Source organism: Lonchura striata, chromosome 1A (assembly GCF_050655825.1).
Source record: "Lonchura striata isolate lonStrDom1 chromosome 1A, ASM5065582v1, whole genome shotgun sequence".
Classification (NCBI taxonomy): Eukaryota; Metazoa; Chordata; class Aves; order Passeriformes; family Estrildidae; genus Lonchura; species Lonchura striata.
This window is the reverse complement of record NC_140741.1, coordinates 24,544,244-24,560,158: the sequence shown is the minus strand read 5'-3', so window position 1 is coordinate 24,560,158 and position 15,915 is coordinate 24,544,244.

Genomic DNA, 15,915 nt, shown 5'->3' with positions numbered 1-15,915 from the left:
TGCGTTTTTATTTATTTTATGTACGGTTTCACAATTTTGTATTTCCCCAATGGTTTGTCCCTGTTTCCCCCTATCTGTTAAGTTGGTACATCCTTTTGTTCTGTTTTCCCGCCTGGTCCTCCTTTCCCGCCTTGCCAGCACCTGCCAATCCACCCAGAAAGTGCTGTGTCATTCCCCTTACCCCTCCCAGGTACCTTGTCCATCACGCGGTGTTCCTTCCCCTCTGTCCAGAAACTTCTCCACTGGGCACCGAGTGGTTGGACGAGGGCCTGGGGCCACTCCCATGTCCCCTTCCCATTGGACCAGGCGGAATCACCCCACCGTGGAGCCACTCCCCTACCCGTCTCCCATTGGTTTTCCCTCCCTGGTTTCCACTCCCATTCCCTTCCCAAAACCTATAATTGCCTGCCCCGAACCCCACTCGGGGTTCCAGCTTGGGGGGTTTCCAGTTGTGTATCTTCTTTGCGTTGGCCACGTTGGCCCTAGATTAAAGAAGGCTTCAACCCAAGCTGGTTCCGGCTTTTCCTTGCCGCCAATAGGGTAGCCGCTGCTAATTCAGGACCCACGGGGACACCTCTCAAACCCCATCAGGGCGCAGCGAGAGGTGCCTCATTGCCCGTCCTCACCCCAGGTGCCGAGCTAGCCGGGGTTGAGCGTAACATCAGAGGGCATTTGGGGCTGGGGAGCGCGGCACCCCAGCCCTGCTTACAGGGACCTGGGGCTGCCGCTGGGGACAAAGGTCGTGACACGTGCCCCGAGTACAGGGCCGGCACCCTGGCAGGTCACCAGCAGGACCGCCAGCGTAGGCACACACCCAGGCCCAGGCTACAGGCGGGTCACGGTGCCCACACTACCGCTAAGCTGCTCCGTGCCCTCCTCAGGCGGCAGGGGCAAGGCCGGACGCGTTCTCCACCCGTGCCTGTTTAGGGACCTCCCCTGTGACCGCACAGAGCTCCTCTTTCCCTCCTGGGAAGTCTAGGCTACCCTGCTCTATTGCTAAAGGGGGGCTAAAGGGGGACAAACGCACTTGCTCACTCACACCAGCTGAGAGGAAGGCCGGGGAGGGAGGGAGGGAGGGCCAGGCAGTCCCAGAAGAGGGAGCAAGTTCTGTGCGGGCAACCTGCTCTAGGGAGCCATCCCTACCGACGAGCGGGAGAGGAAAGCATCCGACCTGCCCCTGCAGCCGCAGGCGGGCGGGGCACAGGGGCCTCGAGGCGCTGAGGCGCTCGGCGAGGGGCACGGGGACGAGGGCGGTGACGCACCCCGAGTACAGGGGGTCACGCTGGCCAGGGGCCAGCAGCTGGCAGAAAGCTGCCGGGGCCGGGCAAAAGGCCCGGCCCTGCTGACAGGGCAGGCGGCTGGGCTGGGGATCGGGAGAGCTCCGTTTCCCCCCTCAGGTGCAGAGACAGGGGCTCTCACCCTCCTTACAGGGTTGCCCCTCTCTCCGGGCAGCCAAAGGAGCGCAACGGCAAAAGGCCAACGTCAGCAAAGACCCAGCCCTGCTTCCAGGGAGGTCGCCCAACGCAAAGCCAGCCGCGGCATCCGGAAGGTGCCCTGGCCGTGCCAGGAAGGCCCTTTGCCCAGAGGGCCTCTCCTGTCCCCTTCTTCAGCTCCCAGCTCGCTCTTGCCTCGCCGTTCCACTCTTGAGCTCGAAGCCGCTGCCGCTCTTGCCTCGTCGTCCCGTGGCTTCTGCCAATGGACCACGACACACTCAGGCCGGAGAAGCTCCGGCTCCTGTGCCTGAAGGGAACCGCCACCCAACAGCCCCGTGGCGAGATCCTCAAGCAGCCACCCACAGAGCCCCCTGGGCAACCCCCAGTCCTCCAACTTCAGCTCCAAGCTGCTGCTCTTACCTTGCCCTTCCACTCTGGGGCTCAAAGCCGCCGGGCCTCTTGCAGGCTCTTGCCTCGCCCTTCCGCTCTTCTGCTCCGAGCTGCAGCCGCTCTTGCCTCGTCGTCCCACGGCCTCTGCCGGTGGACCACGACACAACTCAGGCCCGAGATTCTCCAGCTCCCCAAGGGCACCGTGACCCAACAGCCCCACGGCCAGATCCTCAAGCCACCACCCACAGAGCCCCCCGGCCTCAGCTGCGCCCAAAAGCCTCCAACTTCAGCTTGACTCACCATCGCGACGTCCAGCGCGGTCCCATGAGGTGCGGGGAGCCAGGCCCTCTGGGCAAATGAAGCTGGGCATACGACAAGCAGCGGCCAAGAGGCTGCACCCCTGCTTACAGGGAGCTCAAGCCGCTGCCTGGACTGCAAAGTGCCCGGGAATCCAGAGCACAGGCCCCGACTTACAGGGCGGCCCCGGCCCCCAAGGCCTACGCAGGCTCCTTCTCTCCGCCGGCTGCCAGCTGAAGGGAGCACAAAGGCTCCCAGACCCGCAGCCTGCTTACAGGCCGGTCCACACCCAGGGAGCCACAGAGCTCGGCCTTTCCCCAGGGCAACAGGAACGAGACTCTACGGTCAGGCTCACGGCCTAAAGCCGAGGGGCCGGGACCCCAGCCCCAGGGCTGGGGGGAACACGCCCGGCCCCATGACTCCTGACCCCACGCCTCTGAAAGGCCGGGGCCAGGGACACCCACCTGGTTACAGGGGGTCCCTCCAACCGCCCGCCGAGGGCAGGGGACGCACACAACCCCACTTACGGGGCCGTCCCCCGCAGCCCGGCACCCCCCAGCAAGCACCACGGAGCACAGGCCCCGGCCTGCGCCCCGCTCTGGGGCCGGCCGGGGCCCAGCCGCGGCAGCGGCAGCACGGCCACACAGCCGTCTGCAGGAGCCCCTCGGGAGCCTCCTCAACGAGGCACCTGCCCGAAGCCGCGCCAAAGGCGGGACCGCGCCCTGCGGCGCAGCGCTCCTTACACCTGCGCCCTCTCGAGGGCCCGGGAGCGCTCGTTCCTGTCACCTGCCTAAAGCAGACTCCCCAGCCCTGCTTACAGGGACCTGGGGCTGCCGCTGGGGACAAAGGTCGTGACACGTGCCCCGAGTACAGGGCCGGCACCCTGGCAGGTCACCAGCAGGACCGCCAGCGTAGGCACACACCCAGGCCCAGGCTACAGGCGGGTCACGGTGCCCACGCTACCGCTAAGCTGCTCCGTGCCCTCCTCAGGCGGCAGGGGCAAGGCCGGACACGTTCTCCACCCGTGCCTGTTTAGGGACCTCCCCTGTGACCGCACAGAGCTCCTCTTTCCCTCCTGGGAAGTCTAGGCTACCCTGCTCTATTGCTAAAGGGGGGCTTAAGGGGGACAAACGCACTTGCTCACTCACACCAGCTGAGGGGAAGGCCGGGGAGGGAGGGAGGGAGGGAGGGAGGGCCAGGCAGTCCCAGAAGAGGGAGCAAGTTCTGTGCGGGCAACCTGCTCTAGGGAGCCATCCCTACCGACGAGCGGGAGAGGAAAGCATCCGACCTGCCCCTGCAGCCGCAGGCGGGCGGGGCACAGGGGCCTCGAGGCGCTGAGGCGCTCGGCGAGGGGCACGGGGACGAGGGCGGTGACGCACCCCGAGTACAGGGGGTCACGCTGGCCAGGGGCCAGCAGCTGGCAGAAAGCTGCCGGGGCCGGGCAAAAGGCCCGGCCCTGCTGACAGGGCAGGCGGCTGGGCTGGGGATCGGGAGAGCTCCGTTTCCCCCCTCAGGTGCAGAGACAGGGGCTCTCACCCTCCTTACAGGGTTGCCCCTCTCTCCGGGCAGCCAAAGGAGCGCAACGGCAAAAGGCCAACGTCAGCAAAGACCCAGCCCTGCTTCCAGGGAGGTCGCCCAACGCAAAGCCAGCCGCGGCACCCGGAAGGTGCCCTGGCCGTGCCAGGAAGGCCCTTTGCCCAGAGGGCCTCTCCTGTCCCCTTCTTCAGCTCCCAGCTCGCTCTTGCCTCGCCGTTCCACTCTTGAGCTCGAAGCTGCTGCCGCTCTTGCCTCGTCGTCCCGTGGCTTCTGCCAATGGACCACGACACACTCAGGCCGGAGAAGCTCCGGCTCCTGTGCCTGAAGGGAACCGCCACCCAACAACCGCATAGGTGCAGCCTCCAGTCAACCCCTTCTACAATATATTTCCCTTCTTTTTTTTGCATGTGTTACTTACATTAACAGCAATGGAATTATTTTTTTGTTTGTTTTCATATAATCTTTTCTGTCTGTGATCCTAAAACTGCATTATACTTCACTGTTTTTTATAGCACCTGTATTGTGTTTTAACCTGTTTTTATTAGCATACTTTTGTCTATTTATTATTATAATAAAATATATAAATTTACATAAATATGTACGGTTTGCCATCCTTTTTCCTGAAGGAAAAGTTTCACTTCTTTAAAATCTTTTAGCTATAAGCCTTTAAGAAATCTGGGGCCGAGTCTGGATTACTCCACAACCCGGTTTCTTTTTGTTGAATTTCTAGGTCAAGAGGGTTGTTTTGGCAGCTCTATGACTGAGCAGGATGGCTTTTCTGACAGATTTTTTCTGCATCTCCTATTCTTCCCATGACAGTACGCTTTTAAAGTATGAGAAGTTTCAGGTTTTCAGCTAAAAGTATCAACTCTTTGCCTTCTAAGGTATCTCATATTTTCTGTCAAAGATGCCACATCAGAATGCGGTGTTACAACAGGCTCCCTCAGAAATGCTCATTTTTCCTCCCTAAATTACTCGAAAAATCAACCTACAAGAAATCACTATTTTTTTCATGTGATTTATCTCAAGTTTTCTGACAAGAATCTTACTTTGGACCCCCAAAAGATTACCTCTAATTTTTCCTCTGAAAGGACCCGTAGCCGTACCCTAAAGGATACCTAAGACTTTACCTCAAAACTATTTTCTCCCTTCCCATAGATTACCTGAAGCTTTACCTCAAATATATCCCCTAAAGATTGCCTCACATGCTGTACCCAAAATATCCGTTCTATCCCCCACAGATTTCTTCAGCTTCATTCGTCATTGAGATTACTTTAGATTATGCTCCAAAAATGTTCATAAGAGACAATAATTCATATTTTCCCATCAGTCATTCCTAAGATTTCCAACCAATTATATTCCTTCAGGCGCTTTAACATTACGTCACGTTAATCACAAAATATCCTCTGCCTGTTTGTCCCATATTAAGACCTCCGCGTCTCAGACCAGGGGGACTCCGAGGCCGCGTAAAGAGCCCTGCCCGGCGCCTCGCCGGGAGAGGCGGGCACAGCCGGTTCGAGTTCCCGCCGCCGCGGCCGAGGGAGCGGCGGGGCGGGGCCGCCGCCCCTGGGCCGCAAACGCGCCCCTGCGGCGGCCATCACGAGGCGGCGGCCGCGCGGCGCGACCCGCCCGTCCCTCCCGGGGCCCTCCCGGCGCACTCGCACCCCCTCAGCGACCCTCGAGTGCCCGTAGCGACACGAGGCGAATCCGCAGCTCCCTCAGCCATCCGCACGCAAACGCGCTCCTGCGGCGGCCATAGTAACACATGTGCACATCCCTCCCTTCAGGGGCTTTCCTGACCCCTCAGCAGCACACCGTTAATCGGCCATTCTTTCAGTGACTTGTTACGCCCTCAGTGACACACGGGGCACCTGTCACTCCCTCAGGGACACGTCTCCTCAGTGAGACTCATATTTCGTCACCGACCCCTAAGTCCTCTCAGCATCACAATGCCTCCCACCTCTCCCTCAGTGGTCACTGTGGTCCCTATAGATTGCCTCAGAGTTTCCCTTCATAATGTCCCCATCTGCACCTATGCATTACCTCTCAAGCCTCAAAATGCCACCTACTGATTACCTCTGATTTTAACTCCAAAATGTGTTTTTGTCCCCTACTGATTTCCCTCACATTTTCCCTCACAAAATTTCCCTATTTGTCCCATATGGATTACCTCAGATTTTGCCTCAAATATATTAATTCAGTCTCTTGCAGAATACTTGAGATTTTACCTCATAAATTTCTTTCTGGCCCTTAAAAATTACCTCAGGTTTTGTCACAAAATTTTCTCTGCCTGTCCTCCTCAAGTTTCCTCAGACTTTTCCAGCCTTTTCCCACAAACAATTTTTCCCTCTAGAAATTGCCTCAAATTTTCCTGCCAAAAATATCCTCCTGAGATTACTGCATCTTTTGTTGCCACAGTCCAGTGGGAGTAAATCTCCTGAACTTTACCCCCAAAATGTTCCTTCTGCACCATCCAGGTGATGCCAGAGAATTCCAGCATTCCTCCCCTCTGAATTTCTTGCTGTCACCTCTGAGTTACCTCAGCATTTCCCCTCACAAACTGAAACACCATGCAGTCATGTGATGGTGCAGGCCCATCCATTTTTTACCATAAAATCCCTGTTCTTGGTTTTTCAATTGTTCACAACCATATCACCCCAATATGACATTTCTTTATAGTTCTTTCTTTCCCATCCCACAGATTTCCAATCCCTGTTTTATGTATCCATTTCAACTGTGCATCACAGTTTTACTTCTCTTCCTACCATCTGTCTTCCCCATTATCCTCTCCTATTTTCTCCCCTTAGCATTGAAGTAATCTTCTTCCAGCTTGCTCTTTTGTTTCTTATGAACATACCCAGTCACACCCAAAGCTTTACTTTCCTCTTCTTGAAAATAAAGCACTTAACCCTTCTGGGTGCTCTATGGACAAACTCAGTTTGGGAACAGGCTGGTAGCACTTTGACCCTGGGTGATTGCCTGTACCACTCACAGGTGACCCCAGAACCATAACCTTAGTGTTCTGCCATTCCCAGGACTGGAGATCTCAGTCAATATATTCAGGACATTTAATTACTAAGTTACAAATACGTTACAAATGCACAATTATTATTTTTTGTTTAAGGTTGTTAATGTAAACACTTTTGTACAGTATTGGTACACGAAGAGAAAGAGTGTCCATCTGAAAGAAAGCCTACCACCTTCTTCCCCCTGATAATTTTTAGCCCTCACTCCAGATTTTAGGCAGAGACACGTTTACCATAGGGCTTGGAAGGCTTTTTTGTACCTCGAGAGCGCTGTTTAACAACCTCACCTCTAGGATGGCTCTCTGCCCAGAGAAACTGCCAGAGAGCCAAGCCCCTTGGAGACAAAGGCAAACCCTCACATAGCTCCAGAGCTGCTGCAAGAGGAGAATCTGATCCATTGACTTGCTTCCCAAATAGCATCTGCTGGAAGGTGCCTGTCTGGCCAATACCTGTGGTGTTTCCATCTCCAACTGAGATGAAGTCCAGTGCCAGGAGTCCTGGGGGAACTTCCTTGACAACCAGGAGAAATGCACAGCTGAGATGCACATGACTTTTCAGGTGCTGTTTTAACTCCTCTGAAACAATGAGCTGCCCCACCAGAACTCGGATAAATAAAACCAAGGTTTACAGCCAAACAGTGAACAGCATTTATGTTCACAGGCAAATTTGAGCTGAGTCTGAAATCTGCCATGAAGCAAACCCTCAAGAGAGCAAGCAGGCTGGAAGTATTTCTCCTATTCAATAGGGCAGAGATCTTGCAAGACTATCTACTTTGTTATTTAATAACCTTTAGATTAGAAATTTCAAGACATGTATTTCCATGGGATATACAGATAAATCTAACATTGAATTCATTTGAATATCCCTATTAAATCCAAAGGCTTCAAATTTCAAATTTTATTGCAGACAATTCACTGTTCATCAGAAGCACTAGGGTCATTTATTGAAATCAGAACATATTTTAAAGTTATTTTAACAAGACAGAGTGAATTTTTAAGTTAAATCATACAACATAAATAGGAGCAACAGTGTAGTGTAGGCATGGTCACAAATTTTCTATGGACAATAAATTCACTGAAAAATTCATATTTTCATCAATTCAAGTTACACTGAGAAGCATTTTTAGCCCAATTATGGCAAATATTTTTTTCAAGGAAGAATTCCATTATAAAATATCAAAGTATATAAGAATTTCAAAGGGAAATGTTATTTTAGGTTTCATTGTTTCGGCATTTTGTTTGACAAATTTGCTACTCTTTAAGGGAAAACTAAAAGAAAAATACTTAAAAAAAAAGAAAGAGAGAGCGAGAGAGACCCCCAAGAAGTATCATGTACAATAGATTGACAAGTAGTGTTAAAACCGAAAATATGTTGGGTATTGTAAATGCAGGTGAACCCAATGGGAAGAAATGATGATGTCTGACTCAGCTCAGAAGGCTGAATGATTTCTTTATTATAACTATGCTATAATACATTAATATACTACATAAGAAAGATACTAAAACTACATATAACTTTCTCTAACTGCTAAATCTAACTCACAACTCATTACCCTGTTCGCCAGAGTCCAGACACAGATGGGTTGGATTGGCCACCAGACTCAAACAATCTCACCAGAATCCAATCAAGCAATCACCCCAGGTAAACAATTCTCCAAGAACATTCCACATGAGAATAACAAGGAGCAGAGATAGAAATTGTTTTCTCTTTCTGTCTCTCTATGCACCTCTATGAAAAATCCTGAGAGAGGGAGAAATATCCCTGTGACAGTTGGGGATTTTTTTGCTTTTGTTTTTAGCCCTTTTAGATGGAGGACCAAAATATTATCACTCCAGCTGAAGCGTTTTATTTTTCAGTTTGGTAAATAGGCAGAAACATCAATTTCCCTGCTTTGTGCTTGGGAGGAATAATGAGCAAGGCAAGGAGAAACTGAAGGGGATGTTGTGGATCAAATAAGCAAAGGAGAGGGAGTAAAGGAAGGACTTATCAAAGGTGACAAGCCAGATGACAAATGTAAATGTTTTTGAACTTTATCTGCTGACACCAGGATACCTCATAATCATTTCCTTTCAGATCTTTCTGATAACTCTACTCTTTCATTAATTCCTTTTCACTGAGCTAATAGGGAATTACTTTGTTTCATGATTCTCCAAAGATCCATGAAGGCTAAATATCCTAATAAGGCAGTTGTATTTCACAAACAATATTACATTCACCAATATAATTAAATTATAATGTTTTCTGCAGTAGGCCATGTCCCTAGCAATGGGGTATGCAACATGTAATCCACAGGCAATTTTGGCAAAATGAACTTGCCCTTTCCCATAGCTAAATATCACTCACTGGAAAATCATCAAATAGATAGTTTATTCTGAGAGAATATTTAATATCCCAAGAAAAAAAGAGAAGAACCCTGATCACAGACTTCCTCTGGAGCAAAATTCCCCATGCTTGGGGTTTTGCAAGCTTATATCCTTGTTTGATTGTAGGTGCAGCCTCAGGAAAGGAAATTATTCTCAAATTGTCTTCCTCCCAATCAAAAACTTCCCTTCTTCATGAAAAGAATATCATAGATGCAGACTCTGAACCAAGGTGTCAAGGATGACTTCTGCTTAAAAGACAGAACTCGCTGATGCAGCATCAGAAAAATCTTGCAAATAACTTAATCAGCTGTTCTTTTACCTACATTTCTTAGCACTAATTAAACATATAATGTAGAAGTCACCTTTAAATTGCTGGCATTCCAGAGATGTTTTAGGACAAATCAAATTGTCTGTTTAGTCCAGTTTACAGTGCAGCAGGCACTGGCTCAAACTCTGACAAAGTGCACTGCCACACAACATCCTGAAACAAGCACTGAGAGGTCCCACAAAAACCCTTTCATTTCAATTTCTGTGGATCCCAGTGGTTTAGAGAGCAATTAGTATGTGCTCTTCACTCAGAGTTAGGGCCCTTTATTCATTTGCAGACTGAAAGGTTCTCTAAGCTTTTAATGTAGGTCAGACCCAGCTCTTCACGATGTATTCAGGCAAGATGCAGCTGTTAAGCTTCCCTTTAAAATATTCTCATTTCCCAAAACAAGACCCCTGGCTCAGAGCTGTAATTATAAACTGCAAGTTCCAAAATTAGTGAGTGGTAAAGGTGAAAAAGGATCGAAGCAAACACCCATGATTCATTATTTGTTGAGTGAGGTTCAACATTGGATGGGAAAACTAAGCACTTTGTGCTTTGAGCTGACTCAAGAAAATACATGGGAAGGGCAATTTTCATTGGATGCACAGCAAGCAGAGCTCCCACTCCAAAGGCAAAGATGCTCCTCTTGCGTTATTGTGGCAACTCTGTGGCTTCAGCTGACAAGGGACCTCTGTCAGATCTCTGCAGGGAGAGACACTGCAAGTGCAGGCATCAGGTGTTCAGACAGCTCAAGCATCTGGCAGAGACCAAAGAACAATTTCACAGAAACAATAAAACTTCTGTACATCGGAAACTGAAACATTGTAGTATTTTTTCATTTAAGACAGCAATTTTTTCATAGTAGAAGAGAAGAATTCAGGCAAAATCTAACAATATATCCTGAGAAAAGCTGCTGCTTGTGATGGAGGCTGTTTCCTAATCCAGAAGTGATATTTCCTAATCTGAAGACCTTCCTTCTTCCACAGTAAACAGGTTTTGTTAAAACAACAAGGCAAATGCATTAATTTCACATTCTCCTTTCTTGCTGCTTGACTTTTATCATGAGCAGCAATTCCCCTGCACACAGCCCTGCTTCAGCCCTCAAGTTTTCACATTACTGTAGTAGGGCTTGAGTGCTGTTAGCATGGAAATAGCATCAGACTACCCATCTTAAAATAATATTTTGCCAGGGTTCAATATTTGTAGTCAAAGGACGCTTTATTTGTATATCAGATAGTAAAGTACTATTTTTTCCTCTTTATACTTGAGGGGAATTTTAAAATCCTGGGTTTAGAACAAGCTAAGCTTATGTGTTGCTCAGGAGATCTGAAGTGTGTTTAATAAAAAACGAACATGTAAAATCTTCAAGGGTCCAAGTCATACCTGTAGTGTCAGAGCTGGGGCTCAGCACACAGAGCAGGAGGCAGCCCATAAAGGAGCCATTGTGTGGGGAGCAGCAGGACACAGTCCTGCATTTATGGAGGATTGACTGTTCTCTCTGGTTTTTAAATCAAGCTTTGTCTCATAGCACCACAGTCAAATATCCCAGCCTACCTTTGCCTTTCAAGTGCATCCTTCACTTGATTTTCAACATAATTCATCCTTCTGTAAAGACACTCTAGGCTTTGTTTTGTTAATGAGATCAACTTCTCTCCACTCACAACCTGCTGCCTTGAACTGGGCTGCTTTTTCAAGATACCAGACTGATTTTAGTGCCATTTTAATTCTTAATTTTCTCTTTCTCAGGCTAAGAACAATGACTAAGGCTGTGTTTTTAAAAAGTTTAACTTTTGTGTCTTGCCAAATTATATGTTTCTGGAGGCTTCTTGGAACTTAAAAAGAAATAAAATAAAAAAAAAAAGGATCATATAATTGTGTTTTACTTCTCTCCAAGCATTCTTTTTCGTAAGCAAATTTGGGAGAAAAAAATGTGGTGAGAAAGATCTGCTTTCCACAGGTGCTGAGTGCCAAGGTGCTCATTACCACAACTTTTTAAATTCGATTATTTGAAATTGATTTTCAATCCCTTTGCAAATATTCCATGATTCATGGGCAAATTTTCTATATATTGCTTAATTCTACTGCCTACTTACTCCTTGTATGCTTTTGAAACCACCAATTTCCACAAAGAACAAATAGTCTCTGCTCAGGTAATGCAGTTCTGCTTCTTGTGTCTTTAATTAAAGACAAAAAAAGCAAAATTTCAGTAATCACATTTTAGAGGGTTGTATCATGGTTTGGGAATGGTATTCTCCAATTTAGTGCTCCCAGTAAAACCACTCCTTCCTCCCTAGGGTGCGATGGAGAGGAGAACTGGAGGCACAAAAACTCTCAGGTTTTTGTCTTCAGTTTTGAAGTTAAATTATCTTAAATATTATTCTTTTAGTTTCAGCATCAAGAAACCTTAATTAAAATAACACTTTAAATTCTATTATGAAGATATACAATGATGGCTAAGTGTAATTTCTTAACACTCGTGGTTTTAATTTATTTTCTTCACAAAGTTTGCAATGGAAGCATGAAGTAATTCCAAAGGGTTCCTCTGCAGTGTGTTTATCAAGGGCCAGCCTCCCTCTCTCATAAATAGACAGTGCCTGGAAACTAGAATTACTTACTTAACACAGCTTTGTTTAAAAGCCTTGCCTTGGCACCCCCATCCTCCCTGAACCTTCCAGCAGGGAGAACGAGGATGTTTTGGCCCTATTTCACTTAAGAATATGCCTAATTTAATCATAGTCAGCAAAATGCTTAGGCACATGCTGTGCTTTATCTTTTATTTTCTTTTTAAAGTGGCCTCTTTAACTTTGTTAGCCCTTAACTCCTTTTTCAGAAAGTAGAGGGATTTACAAATAATTTTATATCCCTTAGAGTTCTGTTAAAACAGAAATGAGATTTTTATTTGTCCTGAAACTGGAAAAAACCCAAGCAAAACAAACAACGTAAATACACTATTTTTTTCTGAGGAGAAAGATTTTCAGGAGATCACAACTTTTCCTAGTGCAGCTGGCACAGCTGGAGGAAAAAAACATGGTCAAGATTTCCAGCCTGAAAACACTTCTTTAATTCCAATACAGAAGTTCTGTAGAGCATAAGGAGTTTTTCAGTTGAGTTTTACTGCACTAAGCATTGAGATCCTGTAATATCTTGGGAGCCCCAGGGTTTTCCATGGACCTGGAGATTTTGTGTGTGCAGGAGCTTCAGCCCTTCTCTCTCACATTACTGAAGCAAGTCTTGCAGTTCCTTTTTTTCCTATGTTTTGGGTGCTTTTTTCCCTTCCCCCCCCCCCCCCCTTTGACTAGAAAGACAGCTTTTATGGCTTAATTTGAATATTTTATAATAATTTTACAAATTTATACTTTGGGCCAAACTCCTTGCTCTCGTTGAAAAAATGAGTCACAAGTGGGATATACAAACACCTGGTTTCCTTGAGAGAACACAAATTTTAGGTAGCTGCTGCTAATTTCACATCCTAAAATGTAACCAGTATCAGATTCAGCTGAAGCAAATCAAGGTGCAAACAGGAAACAGTAGGAAACAGTCTTGTTTTGACAGGAACAGGAATGTCCTGGAGTGTGTTTGTTCTTGAATAAAGCAAAGGTGACGATTGAGTCCAGCTCACTGGGAAGATTCAAATTAAGCATCAGATTCAGGTCTTGATGTTCAGGTCTCAGTCACAGAAACTTTTCTGAGAGCTTGCATGCAAAGCTGGCCTTTTTGCTGGGCTGTATTTGCTTTGCTGGCCATCTTCTCTTAATAGAGTCAAGAAATCCTTCTTGTCCTCCCATGCATGAATCGGCCACAGTTAGACCTTCAGTCTTCCTCCAGATTCTGGGGGAAGTTTTTGTGAAAGTGCCTGCTATTCTCAAAGGACAGGCACCCTGTTATGGGTGTTAGGCAGCCAAGGGGAAGAAAGCCAGATTACCTTCCAGTGGCTGTGGTTCCTGGATATTTGGGGTTTTTTTTCAGATGTATACATTTACAGTGTGGTGGTTTGCAGAACAAAGTGGAACCAGACTTGTTTTTACTGAAGCCATACTCAGAGGGGGCACACAAGCTCTGCCTTCTGTCCCACCGTGTACATAATCACAAGATAGAAGTGCACTGTGGGGAGACCCAGCAGCAGAAATATCAAAGAAAAGACAGCTGGAAAAGGAGAAAGGAAGGAAGATAGGTAGCAATTGTGCACAACGGATATTATAGCTTAGAGGGTTGCAGTTAGTAGTAATGATTTTTCTTCTGAGACCCAGTCTATAAATGCTGGGTGATTCCAATACCTCTCTCTGTCACGTCACACTTTCTGGGGATGTGCAACTGGGTTTTTTTGGTTTTGTTTTGTTTGGTTTTTTTTTTCAAAAGAAAGACCATTCTATTAAAGGTATTAGTGTTATTAGTGTTCTACAGTGTCTTGGTAGTCACAGAAATGTGGCTGAAAGAGTGGTGCCTCAGGCAGGAAACTCCCAGCAGATGGAATCAAAATCTAATGCAGCCCAGAGCAGCCACACCAAGGAATCCCCCAGGATGACTTATGGGACATTGAACACCAATAAAAAATGGTCTTCTCGGTGTCCAGTGTCCAAAGATGGCTCAGCCACAGAGTTGGGAAGATTAGCAAATAAAGCAGATGTTAGTTTCTTCATTTGGATGGAATTCTGCCACCACTGGAGGAATTATGGGACAAGCCCAAGAGCTATTCTAACTGGGAATGAGGCTGTACAGCTGACAGAAGTCTCTGGATTTTTAGATGGAAAAAATGGCCACGAAGAAAGAAAGGTATGTGCAACAGCAGTCAAGGACTTAAATGGCTGTCCCAGAGTGTGAGGACAAAGCTCAGATCCTGTGGAAATAAAAGAATTGTCATCAGCCATTTTCATGATATATCCTGTTCTGGACTGACCTTGGGCCTTTCCTAAAAGTGATCTCCTGAAAGGATTCAGCTCCACTCCCCTGGCCCCAGTCAGAGATCAGACAGAGCCTGAATCTCTTAGCCCATTTCTTAACCTCTGATGAGGAGAGCTGAGATGCTTTTTATCCCCATGAACATCCATAAAGGAAGGCAAGGCTTGACAATAGCAATTTTCATTTTCAGTTTAGTCATTGATTCTGGTGTCAGAAACTTCTGCCTGTCTGAAGTGAAAAGCACTGAAACATTATCCCTGTTTCTGGATCTGTATTTGACCTATCCCTGCTGCTTTTCACCCGAGGATGCAAGTGCTGGATGAAAGCAAACTTCTTTTCTGGAGTGGATATACCAGGTAAAGAAAGGGAACCAGTGGTTGAAAAAAGCAATGACACCTTGAAGGGGAGGGTTCAGTTTCTTTTTTAGGGTCATGTCAAGGTGCTCAGAGAGCACTCAAGAGTATTGTTGTTCACATGGAGTCAGATGGAAGAGAGGAGAGCTGGTTGATGAAGTGACGTTGAAGTAGCTGGTTCCAGCAGGCTCTCCAATAACTACTGAAAAACTTAAAGAGCTCCAGTGTCCAAGGCTCTGTAGCGACCTTGACATACCTTGAGTCATGAAACTCTCAGCGACACTTTAAACATCTCTAGTAGGACAGCTGGAAGGTACTACAATGCCAGGAAAAGATTCATGTGCAAATCACACAGGCTGTAGGCAAGAAAACAAAGGGGATTTTATGTGTTTCAGAAGTTATGCTGTAGGTTTACAGTTGTGGTTAAGCTGACCTCTACAGGTGAAAAAAGGGGAAAGCGATCAATACACTGGCATCTCAGATTATTTTTTTCTATTTTATCATATGATCTGCAAAATACTAGTGGTGCAGTCCCAGCAATGCTAAACAGCTAAAAGCAGTCACATAATCACGAGAAGAAAGAAAGAAAAAGAAAAGAAAGAAAGAAAATAAAGAGAAAGATAGAAGTATTTAGGAGTGACTTTGAGACACCAGTGGTGGCCATCTAAGTCCTCAAGGTTACCTTTAGATTTTCTGTTTGCATTCCCTATGTATCTGTGAAACACTGAGCATGAATAGTGGCAGGAAACCAAAGAAGTATCAGCTCTCAGTAGAGCAGCATCACGTCACGTCAAGGGAGATGACATGCCCTGTTTGTACACTGCTGCATAGCCTGAGGGGAAGAACTCTTGAACTGATAGCTAGGCAGAAAGTTAAGTTTTCAGGTAGTTAAAACAAGGCTGCTTTGGTTTTCTTTCATCCAGAATCTCCTTTAGGAGTTCTCTGGGAGAGCACAAACCTCCTCACTTTGAAAGATAAAACATCCTTGTGCTAAGGCTTATTCTCCCAGATCTTAACTTATTTCTTTTGGTAGTCTTTGTTTAACTTTATGGAATAAATGAGGTCTATCACTTATCTTTTAGCACATCTAATAAGTGTGATCTCAATGAACTAGATACGTGTGAAAGACATTGAAACCTTACTGGGACACAGTAACTGCATTATCAGAGATGCAAGCTTGTGGATCAGCTGCTTCTCCAAAATGTGTGCTTGAGAGTTTGGGAATAAGAATCCCATCATCCCTGCAACAACTCCTGTCAGCTGGACACCTCAAAACACCTGAGGGCTTGCACCTCTCCACCACCATGGGAG